This window comes from Aquarana catesbeiana, linkage group LG13 (genome assembly GCF_042186555.1).
Source record: "Aquarana catesbeiana isolate 2022-GZ linkage group LG13, ASM4218655v1, whole genome shotgun sequence".
Taxonomy (NCBI): domain Eukaryota; kingdom Metazoa; phylum Chordata; class Amphibia; order Anura; family Ranidae; genus Aquarana; species Aquarana catesbeiana.
In genome coordinates this window covers 45,012,346-45,029,326 of record NC_133336.1, presented here as the reverse complement: position 1 = coordinate 45,029,326, position 16,981 = coordinate 45,012,346, and the positions used below count along the sequence as shown (strand labels likewise).

The 16,981-nt window shown below is 44.9% G+C and overlaps 1 pseudogene; it reads left to right on the top strand.

Moving 5' to 3' along the window:
* LOC141117646 (cholesterol 24-hydroxylase-like) overlaps positions 1 to 16,981 on the top strand; it is a 50,851-nt pseudogene that overhangs the window by 13,827 nt on the left and 20,043 nt on the right.

Sequence of the window (16,981 nt, the reverse complement as noted above, 5' to 3'; positions counted from 1 at the left end):
TGGTCCTTTTTGGAGAGTCACTCCACCCAAAACTTTCAGTAATAGATGGAGGAGCCCTAATTCCCCATGATTAAGCTCCGGGAGCAAAGTGAAAAGCATTGGAGGGCCATGGCTTGGTTGGAGCCTGGGCTGAGGCTGGCATATGCCTCCTCACAGGTTTTACTGTGATGTGTGACTTTTAGGACTTTCTTTCCCTATTGGATGTTTTGAGCTGGGACGAGCTCTGTCCTTGTCAGCACTTTTAGGGGTTTGTCATGCAAGAGGACCTGGTGGAGCCTTGAGCACCACCTGTTATTTTTGTTGTGGGTCACATAGATGGAGGAGTGTTATACAACCTAACTGTATCATATATGTTGTGAGGAGATGTCTGGAACTGAGATCCCAGATCTTCACATTTACTCCAACCATTACATAGACAGATGACTCTCCCAGATGAGCGATTCAATTCTTTGGATGGTACATGCAACAAGTGAAATGGGATCACCTCATTGTGGGCAGGAATAGAGCAAGAAACTCTATCACTTTTGGATGGACTGGCCCTTTAATTATACAGGTGATACAGCCCCCCCAGTGCTGCCGATGTATGGAATACATTAGTGGGTTAAACTAAGGATATGTAAGCAACAATGAACTTCAGTTTTGTACAATTAAAAAACTAGTAATTGCGGCGATCTGCAATTTTTTATTGGGACTGCGACATTGTGGCGGACAGATCGGACACTTTTAACACTTTTTTGGGACCATTGACATTTATACAGCTAAAAATAGCCACTGATTACTGTATAAAGGTCAATGGCAGGAAGAGAGTTAAGGGGTGATACTAGGGGGCGATCAAGGGGTTAAATGTGTTACCTAGGGAGTGTTTCTAACTGTAGGGGGATGGGACTGCCTGGGGGAGGAGACCGATCGTTGCTCCTAAGCATTAGGAACAACTGATCAGTTTCCTCACCACTGACATAACAGAGATCTGTCTATTTACATTGACAGACCTCCATTCTGTCTCTCTCAGGAGCGATCGCGGTACCCAGCAGTCATCGCGACCACCGGGCACTCGCATCGGCCCTGTCGCCACGCCGTGGGCGTGCACACGCGCCCCCCTAGTAAGGTTAAAGCAGCCGTTGTACAGCTACGACGGCTCGCCCAGGGGAGCCAACCTGCCGTAGTATAACTGCGGTGGCTGGTCCTCAAGCAGTTAAAGATACCAATCTGTCTGGCTTTGCACACCTTTTGATTTTATGCCTCTGGTTTGTACTGACCTGATTGAAAATAGTTTGGTTTGGCTTTAAGTTTAGGGGTTAAAGTGAGCCTGTGGTGTGCGTGTGCCTATAGAGAGCAGTTAACTTTGTCAACAGCTAATAGATTTACTCAGTCGAGTTGTAGAGATCGATCGCTAAACAGAAACCACACAAGAATAGTATGTAATGCTATAGCTGTCCATTTTGTTGTGTTCAGAACAGACAAAAAAAATCTGACCAGCACAATGGTTGTGTGTTGATGTGCACTGTGGTGCACTGCAATGCATACAGTATGTGTTGGAAGTGCACTGAGTCAATGTGCTGAGGTACCATTGACCTAATAAATGGCATTGCAACACGGCAAAAATATGAATGCAATCTATACACTGGGGGAAGAACCTCTGGGGGAATCCAGGATGGAAAAGGACCTGGGGGTCCTAGTAGATGATAGGCTCAGCAATGGCATGCAATGCCAAGCTGCTGCTAACAAAGCAAACATAATATTGGCATGCATTAAAAAGGGGATCAACTCCAGAGATAAAATGATAATTCTCCCGCTCTACAAGACTCTGGTCCGGCCACACCTGGAGTATGCTGTCCAGTTCTGGACACCAGTCCTCAGGAAGGATGTACTGGGAATGGAGCGAGTACAAAGAAGGGCAACAAAGCTCATAAAGGGTCTGGAGGATCTTAGTTATGAGGAAAGGTTGCGAGCACTGAACTTATTCTCTCTGGAGAAGAGATGCTTGAGAGGGGATATGATTTCAATTTACAAATACCATACTGGTGACCCCACAATAGGGATAAAACTTTTTCGAGGAAGGGAGTTTAACAAGACAGGTGGCTACTCATTAAGATTAGAAGAAAAGAGGTTTAACCTTAAACTACATAGAGGGCTCTCTACTGTAAAAGCGGCAAGGATGTGGAATTCCCTTTTTATAGGCGGTGGTCTCAGTGGGGGGGCATCGATAGTTTCAAAAAACGATTAGATAAGCGCAACCTACGGGGATATAAAATGTAAAACTGACATATAATGACACACATAGGTTGGACTTGATGGACTTGTGTCTTTTTTTAACCTCACCTACTATGTAACTATGTAACACACTAAGCATGTAACATGTGATAACATGTATTGCAATAACGCACAAAACTGTGATTCAGTGCTTAAGCATGGCAGTTCACAGAACAATACAATACACAGAATCCACCGGAACACTTGCCAGCCAGTTAGCAAAATAAAAAAAGTTAAAATTGTTTGAACAGTTTGTGTTTACGTTGGATACATTTGCAAATATATGTGAAGCCGCACTGCCACATCAAGGCTCCTCTGCAAAGTGCGGTCCCTAACTCTACTCTAACATTGTTTCCAAATGGAGACATACATAGCAAGAAATACAATGAGCGTCTAAACTAGTTCAACAAATTCATAAAAAAAAGAGGTATTGGTTGCATATATTTGCAATCATATGTGAAATCACCTTCAATTATAGCAAAAAAGGTCCAAAACATGCCTGAAAAACCAATGGCCTCCTCTTAAATCTAGACCTGAAGATTGTCACCAAAATCCTAACTAACCGTCTTTTACCACACATCACAAATATCATACACTTAAACCAAGTAGGATTTCTCTCCATTAGGGAGGCCAGGGACAATGTTATCAAACTCCCCAACCTCATCCTCGTTGCCTCCTCTACCAAGACTCCAGGCCTCCTGCTATCAACCAATGGCAAAAAGGCTTTTGATTGGGTAAATTGGAAAAAGACATATAGGCATAGGCCCCAATTTCCTCCAATGGACCCTAGAGCTGCACGATTTTGGCTAAAATGAGAATCACAATTTTTTTGCTTAGAATAAAGATCACGATTATCTCACGATAACATCATCTTTCACATTATACAAAAAATTAGGCTAACTTTACTGCTAATTTTTTTAAAATCATTAAAATGTAATTTTTCCAAAAGTGTGACATAAAATATTGCAACAACCACCATTTTAGTCTCTAGTGTCTCTGCTAAAAAATATATATATAATGTTTGGGGGTTTGGAGTATTTTTCTAGCAATAAATATTGATTTTAACTTGTAAACAGCAAGTCTTTAAGTGGTTAAACTTCCCGCATCTACAGACAGAAGTTCATTCCTGTTATCAAAGAACGAAATGTTACCTTGTTTATAGTTTTATCCACCATGTTGTGATAAAGCTTGGCAGGCTGCCAGAATTTTTTTTTTCTCAGCTGTCAGAGAACTCTCTGCAAGAATCGGGAATTGTTGTTTTAAGATCAGGAAGGGAAAATTATCGCGATTTTGATTCTTAAGGATTAATCGTGCAGCTCTAATGGACCTGCACAATTTATTCTACCCCCTCTGTGGGGGTCAAAGCAAATGCTATTCTGTCTTACCCATTCCCTATCACAAAGGGGACCTGACAGGATTTCCCTTTGTCTCCACTTCCCTATCCTTCTAAAGGACATGGATCTCTATGGAGACCTCACATCCTTTAAAATTAATGTTCAAAAGTCCGAGGCCATTACTATAGCCATGCCCCTTACTCATTTGCAGGCCTTCCAAACAAGCTTCAAGTTCCACTGGGCAACTAAAGTTCTGAAATACCTCGGTACTCACATTCCAGTGAATCTAAAACACACTTTTGAGCTCAACTTTCCTCCTCCTCTTTACAGGACCAGTTAACTTCTACAAAAATGAAACACTGGCCCCTTTTTCCTGGTTCAGCCCCTGCAATATTAAAATAACAATCCTCCCAAAATTCCTCTACTTACTTATGACCCTCCCAATCTACATCCCATCCTCCTTACTTAAAACAGTGAACTCTTTTTTTTTTAATTCACGTGGGCCCAGAAACTCCCCAGACCTACTTCAAGCACCCTGGCCCTCCTCAAAAGACATGGAGGCCTGGTGCTCCCTGACATCTAAATTTAAAAATAATAAGCTGCAGCAGCGGCAGCCTTACATGACTTTTGGGCTGGCACAAACACGTAGACCTGAAAGAGTGGATCCCTCTGGAACTACCCACAACTAGTTCCCTTCTGAGCTGCCTACCCTGGTGCTTCCCTCACATTCTTCCTCCCTCACATCCTTGAAAGCCCATCCTCTATTCAGCCCCACAATCTCTTGTTCTGCCAGGACACTCTAGAAATTCAAACTCTCCCTGGCTCCATCCCCTCTGTACCCAACTTTAGGTAACAGTTTATTTTCCCCAGGTACAAACCCAGGCCTCTTAAGGGCCCGGATTTTTTTCAGACCTCCCACTTTCTGAAAGCACTCTCTGACAGACTCGGCCCTCTCTAGACTTTTGGAGCGCCTCACAGCTCCAACATTTTCTCCTTATGCTCCCTGCCTCATTGGCCTCATCGGCATTTCGAGGCTCCCTCACCAAGTTCAAACATTCCTTGGCTTTCTACTGGCCAACCTTCCCTTATAGCTGATCCAACACCTGCCTGAAAAAAGTTACCCGTTTCCAACTTCCCCTCATAACCAGTCCAACACGCGCCTGCACAAAAAGGCTACTAGTCTACCAGCCTCCATCCTTCCCTCACAGCCGGTCCAGCATGTGCCTCCATAAAAAAGTCTACTGGCCTCAAACCTCCCCTCACTGCCGGTCCAAAACACGCCTGCAGAATAAAGAAAGGTTTACTGGTTTCCAACCTTCCCTCACAGTCCTTCCAACACCTGCCTACAAAAATGACTACTGGCCTCCAACCTCCCCTCAAAGCTGGTCCAGCACACTCCTGGAGAAAAGAGAAAAGTCTACTGGCCTCCAAACTCCCCTCAAAGCCGGTCCAACATGCCTGCAGAATAAAGAGAGGTTTACTGGTTTCCAACCTTCCCTCACAGCCGGTCCAACACACTCCTGCAGAAAAGAGAAAAGTCTACTGGCCTCCATCCTCCTCTCACAGCCCTTCCAACACCTGCCTACAAAATGACTACCGGCCTCCAACCTCCCCTCACTGCCGGTCCAACACACGGTCTACTGGCCAACCTTCCCTTATAGCTGATCCAACACCTGCCTGAAAAAAGTTACCCGTTTCCAACCTACCCTCATAACCAGTCCAACACGCGCCTGCACAAAAAGGCTACTAGTCTACCAGCCTCCATCCTTCCCTCACAGCCGGTCCAGCATGTGCCTCCATAAAAAAGTCTACTGGCCTCAAACCTCCCCTCACTGCCGGTCCAAAACACGCCTGCAGAATAAAGAAAGGTTTACTGGTTTCCAACCTTCCCTCACAGCCCTTCCAACACCTGCCTACAAAAATTACTACCGGCCTCCAACCTCCCCTCAAAGCTGGTCCAGCATGCGTCTGCAGTACAGAAAAAAATCATCCAACACACTCCTGCAGAAAAGAGAAAAGTCTACTGGCCTCCAACCTCCCCTCACAGTCCTTCCAACACCTGCCTACAAAAATGACTACTGGCCTCCAACCTCCCCTCAAAGCTGGTCCAGCACACTCCTGGAGAAAAGAGAAAAGTCTACTGGCCTCCAAACTCCCCTCAAAGCCGGTCCAACATGCCTGCAGAATAAAGAGAGGTTTACTGGTTTCCAACCTTCCCTCACAGCCGGTCCAACACACTCCTGCAGAAAAGAGAAAAGTCTACTGGCCTCCATCCTCCTCTCACAGCCCTTCCAACACCTGCCTACAAAATGACTACCGGCCTCCAACCTCCCCTCACTGCCGGTCCAACACACGCCTGCAGAATAAAGAAAGGTTTACCGGTTTCCAACCTCCCCTCACAGCCGATACAACACATGACTGCAAAAAAGAAAAGTCTTCCAGCCTCCAACCTCCCCTCACAGCCGGTCCACCACACGCCTGCAGGAAAAGAAAAGTTTTCCAGCCTCCAACTTCCCCTCACAGCCAGTCCAACACACACCTGCAGAAAAGAAAAAAGTCTACCAGCCTCCAACCTCCCCTCACAGCCGGTCCAACACACGCCTGCAGAAAAGAGAAAAGTCTACCAGCCTCCAACCTCCCCTCACAGCCGGTCCAACAGACGCCTGCAGAAAAAAGTCTACCGGCCTTCAACCTCCCCTCACAGCCAGTCCATTGCACACCTGCAGAAAAAAAAAGTCTACCGCCTCCAACCTCCCCTCACAGCCAGTCCATCGCACACCTGCAGAAAAAAAAGTCTACCGCCTCCAACCTCCCCTCACAGCCAGTCCATCGCACACCTGCAGAAAAAAAATTAAATCTACCGGCCTCCAACTTCCCTCACAGCCGGTCCAACACACGCCTGCAGAAAAGAGAAAAGTCTACTGGCCTCCAACCTCCCCTCACAGCCAGTCCATCACACACCTGCAGAAAAAAAAAGTCTACCGGCCTCCAACCTCCCCTCACAGCCGGTCCAACACACGCCTGCAGAAAAGAGAAAAGTCTACTGGCCTCCAACCTCCCCTCACAGCCATGCACAGCTGCACCAGATTTAGCACTCTCCAGTTTTAGTAAATCAACCCCATACTGTCTTTTACTTTTTCTACTTTTGTTTCTTTTTCTGGTTCTTTTTCTTCTGTCATGTTTGAGGTGGGGGGGACTGATGACACTTCTGGTTTTTGAATTTCCTTCTTAGTTTTCTGACGGCGAAGGCAACTTTTTAGTGGAGTCTCAGTGTCAACGTTGTTTTCTGGAGGAAGCATAGAGCGTTTACGACGTTTTGATGGAGTCCCCTGCTGACAGGATTTCTTTAATGCTTTCTGAAAGAGGACACCATGTTTTTGTTGAGTATCAGTGAGACTCAGTGGAGTCTCAGTGTCATCATCACTTTCTGAAGGAAGCATAAAGCAAACATGACGTTTTTTGTAGAACTTAAAGTAGAGCTCCCAGTTGGAAGTCGCACTCTGGTGGAGTGGCCATGTCTAGCTCTCACTCTGGTGGAGGGGCCATGTCTAGGTCACACTCTGGTGGAGGGGCCATGTCTAGGTCACACTCTGGTGGAGCGGCCATGTCTAGGTCGCACTCTGGTGGAGTGGCCATGTCTAGGTCACACTCTGGTGGAGCGGCCATGTCCAGGTCGCACTCTGGTGGAGTGGCCATGTCCAGGTCACACTCTGGTGGAAAGGCCATGTCTAGGTCACACTCTGGTGGAGTCTCAATTTGAATGAAACTTTTTGGCAGCATCTCAATGTGATGGTCGACAGGCCTGCCGTTTGAGCCTTCTCTGCAGTAAATACCGTGTACATCTTCAATAAAAAAAAATAGAGGGATTAGATTTAGCACCTTCACCTACATTTCATTTATTTTTCTTTGTACAACATCAAATTATAGAGAGAAAAGTTCAAAACTCTTGTGCCAGGGACAATGAATAAACTCAACATGACATGGACAGAAGGACGACTATTGTTGGCCTTCATATAAAAATGCTGGTTGCCTGCCACTCATCCTGTCTTACTGGCTGACAATAATCACATGACAAATCAGATGGGCTGGTTGTACCCAGCCTGTAAAAAGTCTGCCCATACATGGTTAGAATATCGGCTGGTCTCTGCTGAACTGGCTGAGATTCGAACTGTCTATTGCCAGCTTTAGGAGCACAGACACTTTTAATTACAGCACTTAGGTTAAAGGGATAGTGCATATTAAAATGCTCACGGATAGTTAATTAGCGCTGTGTTATATGTATTTGTTTTGTCTGTCTGTATGGCTGTGTTTACAAGGGTGATGAGGCCCATATAGCATGAAGGGGCCGTTTTTGCAGCATTTGTAACTTCCAGGTGCTGCATGCAGGCAGTCCATTGAAAATGATTAGAATGCACAGCTGCACACATGCAGCCACTCCTCCTAATATTATGTGCTCTGTCTGCATTCAGGGCCATTTGCCCACACCCAGGGTCGCTGTTAGAAATCATGGGGCCCCGTACAGCTTGCATGACTGGGCCCCCTCCACCTAAAAGAGCCAGAGCCTGAGCCTGCCCCCAGCTCACATTCAGCCAGCAGAGGAAAAGGAGGTGGTGTGCTCTGTGAAGAAATCAGGGTGTGACAACATTTTACTAACAGTGTAAGGGGTTTAAAACCTGTACAGCACACAGGGATCAAATATGTGTATATAACGTTGTCATGTTTAAACAGGTGGTGAGGAGGCAATACAACACCTCCTTACCACCTGTCAAATGCCCTCTGAAGAGCGACCTGAATGTGGATTGCTGTTCAGAGGGCGCCACATGTTTAACCACTTGCCGCCCACCCACCGTCAGTTTTTTAGGCAGACCTGAACAGACGCTCCATACAGTTCTATGAAGCGACTGATGTCAGCGGTGACATGTCTGCTGACATCCGCTAAACCCTATTTTCCATCCATCTAGCGGATCGGATGAAAACGGACAGGCGGATCCATTTTCATTCGAACCCCCATAGAGGAGAGCAGAGATCTGACAGGTCAGTCTCTCAACAGTGAGCAGAGATGGACCTGTCATCCGCCGGCTCAGCGGGGATCAACGGAGCGAAAGGGGCCTAAGAGTCCGCAAGGAAGCAAATGCTTTGGAAGAACTACAACTATCAGCATTCAGCATCTAATACCAGCCTTCTCTTATATCGTGGTGATTCATTTCCAGTGATCGCAGGAAGTGGTGAGCGGACAATTGTTTATTTTTCAATAGATGAACATTGTTTATTGGACAGAAATCCATCCAATTTTTGGAGATTGACATCAACATTTGTTTCATTTTTTTTGCACTTTGCTAGCCGATAATAGAAAGTGTTGGGAAAAGAGGACTTGAACTGCTCATAAAAAATGGGGTAAGGTGTGGGGGATGTGGCTGACTACCATGGTTTCAGCACTCACAACTATCCATTAGGTAGAGTGGCACAAGGGGTTTGAGGACAGATATAGTTGTGATGATGTATTGACCTTTTAATACGCCAGATGTATATGAACCTCTAAATATAACAGTGTAAAAACTTGAATGATGGGGTTGGGAGATAAAGATATTAGCTGGATACAACGTTATGAGTTGTTTTTTTCTTAAAGCGGAGTTCCAACCACATATATGATTAAAAAAAAAATCTATCTCTTTCTATCATATAATGTTGAAATACCAATCGTTATTCTCGTAAATAGCCCCGCTTTTTATGACTGTTTTATTATAAAAGTTACCTTATATTATTCGTGCTTGGGCATTCCCATCTTAGTTGTGGGCAGGCGAAGTCCACAAGCATATGCTTCCTGGATACGGCGCTGCTGTATTACCAGCATGCACCACCGTTCTCGCGCATGCGCAGTAAGCACAGCAAGCGGCGCAGAAAACTTCACATGTTGCCATCACAACGGGCAGCGAAAGTGCCCACCCTCTTGTGATGTCAACCAAGATGGCGCTGTGATCCATCTTAAATCATGTCATTTCCTGACGGGAAATAACACGATTTTTTTTCTCACAATACTGCCCACTGACTCCTGGGAAATGATGACTCCTATTTCCCAGGAGCACAGGCGAGGGGGGAAGTGATGTGGAGCGCTGCGGACCCGGAAGTGGCAGATTAGTAGCCACTACATAGCAACAGCACATTTCTGGTGAGTTAAAAAAAAAAAAAATTCACTCCACATTTTTTTAATAGTAATAAAGGACTGTGAAAATGTAAAAACGTTTTTCAGGGTGGAACTCCGCTTTGGATTGAATGTAAACCCCATTCATGAAATTTGAGCTGCAGTGTTTTCTTATCTCTCTTCATAGCACTATGCCCCATAGCTTTGTCCTGCTCCGTTTTTCTTTTATTAGCCTGATAACTTCTGAGAGGGGGAGCCTGAAGTGTGTGTCGGGGGAGGGAGCTATAAATAGATTAGCAGTGTGCTGAACTATTCAGAGGCAAGCTCTGCATGTGCAGGGAGGGGCTGTGTGCCTTTCCTTCAATTAGCTGTCTGGCAGTCTCTCACAGTGTATAGCAAGTATCCCACACCCAGTGCTGAATGAGGAAGAGAAAATCCTAACAGGATGTGCACTTTTCTAAACAGTATATAGAGCTGAAGACAGCAGATATACAAGTAAGGTGATTGAGAATGGAGACCAGTCCCCTATTGCTGGTCACCCATAGATGGATAAATATGGATTATCTCGGTACCGATATAGACACTGTACACAAACAGATTGTAAAAAAATATTAAATGCTTATTAATACAAAAAAGATATACATGTAAGACTTATGTAGGGAGATTTGTTTCATCTGTGTGTATCATCTGAGACCGGTCACCTCATATGTGAGGGTTTACATCCACTTTAAATATTGCTTATACATTTGTATTTATTATGATTAGACAATAAGTACATGGGTTGTGTTCATAGTAACTAAAAACTTAATAAAACAGATTTGCTTAAAAAAAAACACATCTGTAACTATGGGAATGTGACCCATCGTTAATGAGGAAAAAGGATCCAATGAAAGGGTTTCTTTTATCTTTGTATCTATTAATATCCACAACACTTACCATTCAGGTCTTCTGCTTTCTGCTGGCGGCCATTGACTTTATAGCCGGCACCAAAGCATCCAACAACGGCTCTGAAGCAACCTCTCACAAAAGCCCTAGGGGCAATTTTGAGGGGGGCAATTTTGATGGGGGCAATATTGATGAGGGAAATTTCGAGGGGGGGCAATTTTGATGGGGGAAATTTTGATGAGGGCAATTTCAATGGGGGCAAGTTTGATGGGGGCAATATTGATGGGGCAATTTTGAATGGGGCAATTTTTTGGGGGGCAATATTGATGGGGCAATATGATGGGGCAATTTTGATGGGGCAATTTCGAGGGGAAGCAATTTTGAAGGGGGGAATATAATGGGGCAATTTTGATGATGGCAATATGAGGGCAATTTTGATGGGCAATTTCGAGGGGGGGCAATTTTGATGCAGGCAATTTGGTGGGGGCAATTTTGATTGGTGCAATATTGATAGTGGCAATTCTGATGGTGGCAATTTCGAGGAGGGGCAATTTTTATGGTGGTAATATGATTGCCCCTATCAATATTGCCCTCATCAAAATTGCCCCATTTTTGATGAGGACAATATTGATGGGGGGCAATTTTGATGGAGGGCAATTTTGACGGGGGGGGGGGGGGGCAATATGATGGGGGCAATTTTGATGGGGGCAATATTGATGGTGGAAATATTGATGGGGCAATATGATGGGGACAATTTTGATGAGGGCAATTTTAAGAGTGCTAATTTGATGGGGGGCAATATTGATGGGGGCAATTTTGATGGGGAGCAATATTGATGGGGGAAATATTGACGAGGGCAATCTTGATGGGGCAATTCTGATGGTGGTAATTTTGATGGGGCAATTTTGATGGTGGCAATATGATGGGGGCAATCTTGGTGGGGCACTATTGATAAGGGCAATATTGATGATGGCAATTTTGATGTTGTCAATATGATGGGGCAATTCTTATGGTGGCAATTTTGATTGGGGCAATATTAATGGGGCAATATGATGGGGCAAGTTTGATGGGAGCAATATGATGTGGCAATTTTGATGGGGCAACTTTGATTGGGGCAATATGATGGTGGCAATATAATGGGAGCAATATTGATAGGGGCGATTTTGATAGTGTCAATATGATGGGGCAATTTTGATGATAGAAATATGAGGGCAATTTTGATGGGGCAATATTGGTGGGGGCAATTTCAAGGGGTGGCAATTTTGATGGGGGCAATTTTGATTGGGGCAATATTGATAGTAGCAATTCTGATGGTGGCAATTTTGATGGGGGCAATTTCGAGGGGGGGCAATTTTTATTGTGGCAATATGATGGGGGCAATTTTGATGAGGACAATATTGATAGGGGCAATTTTGATGGTGTCAATATGATGGTGTAATGTTTATGGGGGCAATATTGATGGGGCAATATTGGTGGAGGGCAATTTTGATGGGGAGGCAATTTTGAAGGGGGCAATTTTGAAGGTGGTAAATTGATGGGGGGCAATATTGATGGGGCAATTTTCATGAGGGCAATTTTAATGGGGAAAATATTGATGAGGGCAATATTGATGGGGCAATTCTGATGGTGGTAATTTTGATGGTGCAATTTTGATGGTGGCAATATAATGGGGCTATTTTGATGAGGCAATATGATAAGGGCAATTTTGATGGGGCAATATTGATGGGGCAATTTTGACGATGTCAATATTATGGGGGAAATTTTGATGGGGCAGTATTGATGATGGCAATATTGATGATGGCAATTTTGATGGTGTCAATATGATGGGGCAATTCTGATGGTGGCAATTTTAATCAGGGCAATATTAATGGGGGCAATATGATGGGGCAATATTGATGGGGGCAATATGATATGGCAATTTTGATGGGGCACTATTGTTGGGGCAATTTTGATGGGGGCAACTTTGATGGGGGCAATATGATGGGGGTAATATTGTTGGGGCAACTTTGATGGTGGCAATTTTGATGGGGGCAATATGATGAGGGCAACTTTGATGGGGGTAATATGATGGTGGCAATTTGATGGGGGCAATATTGATGAGGGCAATTTTAATTGGGGCAATTTTGATGGTGGCAATTTTGATGAGGGCAATTTTGATGAGGGCAATTTTGATGGTGGTAATTTGAAGGGGGGCAATTTTGATGGGGCGATATTGATGGTGTCAATATGGTGGGGACAATATTGATGGTGTCAGTATGATGGGGGCAATTCTGATGGGGCAATTTTGATGAGGGCAATATGATGGGTGCAATTTTGATGGTAGCAATATGGGAGCAGTATGGATGCAGGCAATTTTGATGGGGGCAGTATGATGGGGGAAATTTTGATGGGGGCAGTATGATGGGGGAAATTTTGATGGGGCAGTATGATGGGGGGCAATATGACGGGGGCCATGACCTGGATGGGGTAAGTGTGGGACTGGCGGGCAATTTTGAAGGGGGCAATATAATGGGGCAATTTTGATGATGGCAATTTTGAGGGGGGCATTTTTGATTGGGGCAATATTGATAGTGGCAATTCTGATGGTGGCAATTTCGAGGAGGGGCAATTTTTATGGTGGCAATATGATTGCCCCTTTCAAAATTGCTCCTATCAATATTGCCCTCATCAAAATTGCCCCATTTTTGATGAGGACAATATTGATGGGGGCAATTTTGACGGGGGCAATATGATGGGGGCAATTTTGATGGGGGCAACATTGATGGTGGCAATATTGATGTGGCAATATGATGGGGCAATATGATAGGGGCAATTTTGATGAGGTCAATTTTAAGGGTGCTAATTTGATGGGGGCAATATTGATGGGGGCAATTTTCATGAGGGCAATTTTGCCCTCGCATCGCACCCGACTCGCACGGCAGTTCACACTGTCATATGCGACCTGCTGGGGAGTGTCATACAACATTAATGACACCCCCATTTCAGCTTGCATATCGCACTGCGAACTGACAGTCCAGACATAAATCGTATTGCATGGGTGTGAACATATGAAACCTTCGAGTTGCAAACTTTCAAAGATGGGAACATGTGTTTGCACAGTTTTATTTTTATTCAACCCAGGGAGCTGAACAAATAAAAACTGACAGATCGCCGTACCAACACAAGCAATGTTGGTGCACTCCCCCCCTCGCCCCCCCCGCCGGAACACACTGATCAGCGCTGGCAGCCTTTGTCTGCAAGCAATGATGGACTCTTTCATTCATCCAGCCTAGTATTTATATTCTGTGTTTGCCTTGTTTCCAGGTTTATGGGAAATGGCCTTGTGACCGAGCAAGACAATCAGCGCTGGGAAAGGCAGAGGCGGCTCATGGAACCAGCATTCAGTGAAACGTAAGAGAAGCCTTCATGACATACTGAACGTTTTTACCCATCTTATCATTGTACTCGTTATGCCAACCATCTAAACACACAGATAAATACCCTTTTTTATAAGTGCAGCCTCAGGCCACTTGATGCATTCTGTTCTTAACTTCTTTTCTTGGCAGTTGTTACTGGGCATTTGCAAGCCTTAAAGGCTAAGCCTACCTTTTACAAAAAAAATAAATATTTTTTTAATAAAAATGAATGTACATGTAGCAAAGTCTTTAACCTCTTCCAGCCTAATGAGGACCTCCAAGACCAAAGATAGCTGACATCCTTCAATGTGTGGTGGGCTGTGAGGCATAGTGGGTGCAAAGATGGTGAAAGTCATTGGACGCCAGACACTTCTTGGATGTAAAAGAGGTTTTATTTCTTTTAACAGTCCTTTTTTTATTTTTGGGGGAAAGAGGGTTAGGGCCAGGACACCATTATGTAGTTGTAGATTCAATTGGCAGACTCCAAAACTTCAACAGGAAGACAGTCATGCAGGGAAAGGCCCTAGCAAGGCGCCACATCTACACACGCAGAAATGCTTTCTCCTATGGCAACAGTCTTTAACAGTTCCTAACTCAACGTAACAGTTCTTTCAGCTTCACTACAACTGCTTCTTGTAGTTCTCCAACACTGAGCTCCTGGTCGCTCACTAGACCCTCTGATTCACTGACTCTGAATCCCTTGAGCTCCTCCAATCTTTGCGGTGGTATCTCCCTCAAGTGTCACCCATGCTTCCTTGCTGGGTCCCTAGCTTGGCAGTCCAGATACTTCTCAAGCTTCACCCCTGCTGACCGGCTCGGTCCCTGACTTGACACACAAGGCTGCTCTGCAAGCGTCTCCTCCGCAGGTTGGGTCCCTGACTTGATCACCGCCTGAAGTTTCCCGATTCTCCACCGTGCCCGTTCGGTGAGAATGCTTGTCGGGACTTGCTTCAGTTACTCACTGTGGTCCCTGGTAAAGGTGGTTGATCCTTTAGTGGCGACAGCTTCCCTTCTACCTCCGACCACGACAGGTTCTCCGGCCTAGCAGAACCATCACTTTTGGTTGGATTGCAAGCCGCAATCCCAACCCTGTGCCTGCCCTCTTACTTCTGGATAGGCCCTCACACAGCCTGGCAGCCAGATGCCCCCAAGTTAGGCCCAATCTCCAGCATAGCAGCCCAGGGTGTACGACACACATCCACCCAGACAGCCGTCTAGGTGGCACAGAACAGAGATCACCTGACTCCACCCAAATATATAGGTGCTCCCAGCAGGCCAAGGGATTCAAGAAAACCCCTGCCCATTGGCTGAGATACCCCATATACCCATAACTTGACCTTGAGTTGCCCTTCTCATATCTAGTACCACCAAGTACCCAGCCACCTAGTGGTAGAAGAGAAAAGTGCAAAAAGGCCAAACTTAGGGAGAAATCAATAGATCTCTATCAATCAACCAGGATATTTACTCCTGGCAAGTAAATTTGTAAGGAGCAACCCTGCCTAAGCTACAGGGTGCTACACACATATATTTGGAGGATAAAAAAATGTATATTTATTATTTTTTGCATAGGAGCCTGCAAAACATTACACCTACGATCAGGGAATTGTGGGTGCAATGCCAGGCTCCTGCTGACTCTTCCTCCTGCTCCTCGTACACACTGAGGAAGTGGTAGGTAAATTAGACATTTAGAGTTATAGTGAAGTTAAAGCCCAATCAAACCTTTTGTTTGTTTAAATCAGCTAAATACATTCCAGGTGCAATAAAACAAAAGGTGTGCAAAGTCTTACAGTTCGTTTTCTATATATAATAGCCACAGCATAAATATAAAAGCCTGTCCTCTGCCAGCATACTGCAGAGTGGGACCCTTGCGCTCTGTGTGGAATCAGTAGTCTCTCTGATGAGGTCTGCCAGGCTCCTTTACAGAGTCAGATTTATAGCTCTGCAATCAGCAAAGCCTAGGCTCTCTGCTAGTTGGAAAGCTCTGGCTCTGACACAGCATGGGGCATGTTGGACCTCTTCCACTGCTTCCCCATAGACAGAGCAAGTCATTGATACATTATTTATTTACTGGTCAATGTTTTTTTTTCCTTATTATTGCAGCTATCTGATGGGATTAATGGGGGCCCTTCAATGAGAAAGCTGAGGAGCTGGTGGACAAACTTGTCGAGAAAGCAGATGGAAAGTGTCAGGTTGATATGCATGATTTACTAAGCAGGGTCACACTGGATGGCCTTGCCAAGGTACTTATATTGTCTACTAACAGTCTTGTCTTCTTGGCTTCTCGGCTGATGAAAATCAATACACATAAGCGGCATTTACATAAACAATGAATGGCATGGATAAAAACATATGACATGAAAGTAGATATTTTCTGGGAGAAACAGGGGGACTGCCTCCGTTTAACTTCTGAAAATACAAATTGCTTGGCTATTATTCTGCACTTCTGCTCTTCAATACTTTTTGATTTGCTAACCTGGAAGATGTATGCAGATCGGGATAGTCAGAGAAATGTCATCAGTGCTTATCTGCATATTTATTCCTGCCACGACGGAATTTCGATCCATGTACTGTATGTGCAGGCTGGTTGTACACAAGTCAATCAATCGGTTGATCCTTGGCTTGCTCAAGAACTACATCCCCCATGATTCCAAGTGGTTCCCAGTCCTTTTCCTCCCAGGCTGATGCCTTGGGGCAGTGGGCAGGCTGTCCTCCAGCTCTGTGCAGCTGTTACTCTCCTATGGCCGCTCCTGACTGTACACTATACTGTGACAGCCTGGTCCGTATAGTAGTGCCTGGAGAATTGCAGACCAAGGTTACACCTAGATCATTTCATATTAATGATTGCAATCAGCGCAATTAATATACACTTAAAAAATCGAATATGTGATGCACAGCCAAACACTATAAAGTGATTCCTCAACACCAAGAGTAATTGTAATAAATTTAGTGTGGCGCAACACCTAAATAAATAGTCCAAA